General features: G+C 36.2%; 1 pseudogene; it reads left to right on the top strand.

Annotated features, from left to right (window-relative positions):
• The first annotated feature begins 561 nt into the window (after nt 1-561).
• On the top strand, nt 562-5,726 carry LOC113062719 (myristoylated alanine-rich C-kinase substrate-like; annotated as a pseudogene).
• The last annotated feature ends 527 nt before the right edge of the window (nt 5,727-6,253 follow it).

Here is a 6,253-nt window from a genome sequence, read left to right as displayed (position 1 = left end):
CTAGAAATTTTATGACCTCAATGTCTTTTTTGTGGTCAGTCTAATCTAAAGGCCTGTGCGATGTTCAGTTGTGAAGATCTTGAGTTTTCGTTAAAAGGCATGTCCACGGCACCATGGCGAAGTTCGATGTCTCGCCATGGGAATAAAAGATGTTATAACTGGGGCATAAAGTGTTCAATCTTCCCCAAACTTCAAATGTTCGATAAGAGTCCTGCCCTGAACACATCTGAAGGCCAATATTCCATTATAATGATAGCACCACCTGCTGGCAACAGGAAGATTGGAACATACTGTATATGCAATATACTTTGATATATTCCACTTATATTTATGACTTTAAATGCATATTTCTCACCGTTCACCTATTTACTAAAGCCACTCGATGCCAGTGAGCCCGGGTGCGAGGGCCCGTTTATCGCTGCTTGCAGTGTTTCAATTTTCTCTTGTTTTATTACTATTCTGGAGTGAGTGAGCCTGCGGGGAAAGAGTTAAAAATACAAAATTAATAGTACTTTTTTTTTGTTTTTGCTGAAATCCATTGTGCTGTTGTTGTTAACAGGCATGGTCCTCGGACAGGTGAGAGAGCGAGCTGTTCAGGGAGGATATCAAACTCCACAGAGAGAGAGAGAGAAAGAGAGAGGGAGGAGCACAAGCTTTCTCTTCTTAAGAGAATGCATAACAAGTACATTCTTCATTAGCCAAGACATAACAGTAGGAAAAAATGTGTATATTACAGTTTTTCAATATCTTTTTTTTAATGTCATATTGTCAATGGAAAAACCTAATTTCTCTAGTTTATTTTTGTGATAAAAGTTAAAAATGAAATGCAGAAGTTGTATATTTTTTTTTCTTTTTTAGTGTGTAATTTATTCATAAATAAGCCCAAGTACTTTCTGTACATTTTTTTTTTCATATTCACGTATAAATAAAAGAGAAGTACTCATGTACATTGTACATTTTTTAATGCAGTTTATAATTTTTTTTCACAAAACATTCTTTTATGTGTTTATTTTTTTTTGTCTTGTCATTTTTTTTTTTTACACATTGAAACAAATTGTTTTATACATAACTGAAAGTACTTTTTACAACCATTTACTGCATAAATTAGGTTTAACGTCAGAAAAACAACATCAGTTTGAGCCCGGCGCTGCCTCCATGTGTTCTGGGGTCTTCAGGAGGTCAATCTCTTGGTGAATGGTCCTCAGCTACTCGGAGGATAATGGGGTGACAGTGGAATGAGACACATGTCAAACGGTCTGGAGAGCATCCAGAGAGATCCAGCAGCACTGTCAGGCCTCGCTGCTCATCAAAAAACTATTGAAAACCTGTCCAGCGCTGGCACATTCAGCTTTATCCTTCAGTACAGGAGTCTGGTCTGATTTAGGGAAGGAAGGAAAAGAGAAATTGTTTAGTGCTATGGCAACGTAATTAGTACAAGAAATATTGAGATACTTTAGTAAACTATAATAACTACTAATACCATATTGGACAGTTCCCCCAAAAATAAAAATTCCCAACCTGGAACAACTTAAGGGTGTGTAAATGATTACAGGATTTTAATTTTTGGCTGAACTGTCCTTTAAGTAAAATTATTATCTTGCATACTCTAATATACTTAAGGTACTGAGAGTAAATCTACAACAATGCATCACGTTGTAAAAAACATATTTTTGTAGTGCTGCTTTCCTGTGAGAAAAAAATTTTTTTTAGTACTTTATATTTGTACGGATATGCTTTACGAATGTACTTTCTTACAGTTTTGAAAATAAAAGTAACCACATTTATTGTGAGAATATTAATACATTATTGTAACTATATGAAAGACTGCATTTGCAGGACTCTGGCCGGTTAAACACAGCACTGTTCAGCTGTCACAAATGCCACTGAACATTAAGCTGTATTATGCTAAAAAACAATTATAATCAGTTTATTCCGTTTTGTTTTCATGGTTAACTGCCTTAAAAAATCTGTGTTGCAAACCTGTCTACATATGATCACCATGGTCAAGACAATAAACTACGTAAAATTGCGCCTTTGTAAGATATCAGTCAGCATTTGAACTGCTATGTGTGTGTGTGTGTATTTTGTAGTTTTTCATATGTATCATTACATTATTCAAGTAAGTTCCAAGATGAATACCTGCATTTAAAGTTGTAATCAAACAAAGGACGCAGCAAACCAGTGTAAATTACCTGGGGCCCGTTTTTCGTACATCGCTAACTTAGTTAGCTGGATTTGAATGTTGATGATTTGGCATGATCTTTGATCATTAAGTTCTTCGAAGCTCATCCCGGAGTTGCTGTCATAGCAACAGGTCCGTAAGCTTAAACCTGCTCGGGAGCAGGCTTATTTAATGTAAACAGGATTAGATTGCTTCTTTTCAACCAGAACTGATACTCAAAATATGTCTGCTACCACCGCTACTTTATTACAAGAGTATCCTACTGATCCAGGGACAATAATTTAAAATAATAATCATTAAAAAAAATTATTTAAAAATAATATAAAAATGCTGTGTAGTCCATAACAGCCTACTATAGACACAGCCAGTTTTACTCACTGAAATATTTATTTGTCATAAAAGTATTACTTCATAATTGTATTAGAGTCTTAATAGATAATAGATAACAGATAATAGAGTCGTGCATTATTTTGAGTGATGACTGCTATTATAAGAGTGGGTTGATGGAGCGCAGGAGATGCAGATAACATGATCTTTGACCCTTAAGAAACTTTCATTAATGCTGTCACGTAACAAATCTGTTCAAATATAAAATGAAATGAATAGATAATTTTTACATTGAAATAAAAATGTAAAGACTGCACAACTATTATAAATTGCGAATCTAAATAATTGGGAATCATGAAAAAATTTCTAATAAAATAAAAACATGTATCTATTATCTGTTTCATGTATCTATTATAACATTTGTGTAGTTTTGTTTGCTTGGCTGATTCCTTATAAAAGTCCAGAAATTTGTCAAGTTTTTCGTCGGGTGTCATTTTAAATTATATGACGTCATTACATTGCCGTCTTGCCACCAGCCAATCGCTGCACTGCTGATCATGGTTTCGAGTATCGATACATATCCCCTTTTAAGCCAACAAATGAATGAGCAATTATCTCAGATAACTCAATCCAGCGATATTAATCATACACAACAGGTGTGTTCGAAGAACCCAATTAGCCGGATCAGGATTAGCTCATAAGCATATAACATAACATTTCGAGTGAAAAAATTAAGAGAAAATCTAAAAAAAGTCAAAGGTACAAGACTGTGTACATATTTTCTGTGTACATATTTTCAACGAGCCTTTTGAGCGACTTCCAAATCTGATGACGGCCGCTCCCACAAACTTTTTCCTCCAGTGAATTTTATTTTATATAGTGAATGTAGTGAATTTACAATCATGTAAATAAATAGTGTTTTATATAGGTATTGTGTGTTGATTTTTATATTTATCATTGTGTATTTTATATATTGTGTGCGTGTGTGAAAGTGGTTAACAATAACGTCAGTAACATGGTGCAGTGCTTTGTACCTGACTGCAATCACCACTCAGTCGTCAACACATGTCGTTGCCATTACACAAATGTTCAGTAAATGCACAGAAAGGTATGCCTAGGCTAAATATTGTTTTGACAGAGGCATTATTAAATGCTTGATATGACTCATACTATATGAAGGCTACAGTAGCCTAGCTAAGTTACCAACCTCCCTGCAAAACTCTCATGGCAGCAAAGGAAATCATGACTGCATTGATAAGTCTACCGTGCAAAAACGCAATACAGGTTTTTATTTAATTTTATTTTTTTATTAATAATCTTCAGTCTTCACGGACCTTCACAGGGTTTAACCAGACGGTTACACGAGCTCCACCTACTGTCTATGGCTCCACCAATCAGATGCAACACTGTGGGATTGTAGGATTGTTCAGGATTGTGGGCAATGAAGTACTTAGCCAAGACATCGCGAATAAAAGGCATTTATATCAAAACAAGGTTGGTGCCCCATGATCCTTTTGCGTTTATATAAGCATATACTATCGCTTAGTACAGCCGTAGCTGGTTTTAAGTCTAGCATGTATGGTTATGTTTTTATGGCTTATACCCCAAATGTCAATGCAGAAATTGCATTTTATATAGTGTTGACCTGTTGAACTGTTTCATCCTTTCAAAGAGTTACTCAACCTCGAGCCAATAGCCTTCGAGTATGAACTGTTGACTTGTTGATCTGTTTCATCCTTTCAAAGAGTTACTCAACCTCGAGCCTTCGACAGAGCATGTGATTTGCTGAATGTAGTGAACCAATACCCCTTCAATGAATGAGTTTCATATGAGTCTGAACAAGATCTAGAGATCTTATCGTGAATGAAATGACTGACTGGTACACATGTCGTTCGTGAACGAGTTAAATGATTTAGTACATCTCATTCATGAATGAAATGATGAACTGGCACACACGTCGTCCGTGAACGAGTCGTTTGTGAATTAAATGAACTGCTACATAGCTGAAATGAATGAGAGTAAACTGGGTTAGTCAGTTTTTGTAACAAGTGAATACGTTCGTTGACTTAAGACATAACACATACACACTCTTTTTTGCCACCTGCTGGCTTATTTTGTGTAATACGAAGAAATCGTCACTGAACGAATCATTTTGGTGAACGAACTGAAAATGAGCGAATCTCTTGAAAGAATCATAATTTCCACCACTAATAATTACTTGCTGATCAGTTGGCAATATATATATATATATATATATATATATATATATATATATATATATATACATATATATATATATATATATATATATATATATATATATATATATATATATATATATATATTTATTTATTTTTATTTTTTATTTTTTGAAGCGTTGATTGACAAACGGCGCCTACCAGTGTTTGTGTCAGTGTAATGCGCCTCAGACTTCGAGGCTTCGCGTACGAATGCATTTTATTTTTTCACGTAATGGTGTTTGACCATCATATATGTAGATAAAATTGAAGCATTCCCCTTCCAGTGCATAATCGTGTCCTGACTTGGTGGTACTCCTGTTATGCCAGTCTTAATAATGGTTGTCTGATGGTCTGTGTTTTGCTTTAGGAAAATGGCCATGTGAAGGGGAACGGTGATGCATCTCCAGCAGCTGCTAAGGAAAAAGAAGGAGTTCAGGTTAATGGCACTGTGGCAGCTGAGGAGGGAGAAAAGGCTGTGGCAGCTCCAGCTGAGAAGGAGGCTGTGGAGGGAGGTAAAACAAACACAGAAGTGAGTGCATCCATTGAAGAGGAGGCCACAAAATCTGAGGATGGCGCACATCCGTCCACAAGCAATGAGACGCCCAAGAAGAAGAAGTGCTTCTCTTTTAAGAAGTCCTTCAAATTAAGTGGCTTCTCTTTTAAGAAAACCAAGAATGAGACAGGGGATGGAGATGGCGGCGAGGAGGCCAAAACCGAGGCAGATGAAGCTGTTGAAGGAGGTGATTCAGAAGAGAAGGCCAAACCAGTGGAGGAGGCAGAATCCAAACCAGAGGATGAGACCAAGGCTGCCAGTCTTGCCCCTGAGGAATCCAAAGAGGAGGAGAAACCTGCAGAGTCAGCAGTGGTAACAGAGCCTGCTCCTTCTAAGAATGAAACATGTAGCAGAGGAATCCACTCCCACTGTTCAAGAAGCAGAATCCAGTCCAGAGGTCCTTGCAGAATCTGCCACAGATTAAAATGCACAATGCAGATCAGAAGAGAAGGGGGGGGGGGGGGGTGTTGATAGCAAAAAAAAAAAAAAAGATAATCAAGGCATATTTCCCTGTTTTACAGTAGAGAGGTCCCAGGTTATGAGATCTTGGAGAACTTTGTTTGCAACAAGGAATATTTTAAAGCTTTTTAGTCTTTACTTTTTTTATACCTTGATTATGCTATACCACAGACTACCATGTAGTAGTACAAAAACAGAAGAACTAACAATTAATCCACTACAATTTATAACACTAAAGGGATTTCTTTCCCTTAATAACAAGCCAGTTTAATTTGTAATGCCAAGGTTAAAACTGCAAATTTCCTTTTTTTTTTTAAGTTGTAACCATCTGAATTTAGTAGGAAAACAATTTGCATATGCTTTATGGTGTATTGCTGGTTCTATGAGTTTATTAAAGTGTATGTATAGAAGGGGTGTTTTAACTGTGATCATTGTACAAATTATATCTTGATCTCAAGAAGCACATGCAGCTCTTTTATCACCAAGTCTGTT

Source organism: Carassius auratus, chromosome 45 (genome assembly GCF_003368295.1).
Source record: "Carassius auratus strain Wakin chromosome 45, ASM336829v1, whole genome shotgun sequence".
NCBI classification, from domain to species: domain Eukaryota; kingdom Metazoa; phylum Chordata; class Actinopteri; order Cypriniformes; family Cyprinidae; genus Carassius; species Carassius auratus.
Note: the sequence above shows the minus strand (reverse complement) of the source record. Positions and strands in the feature narration are given on the sequence as shown.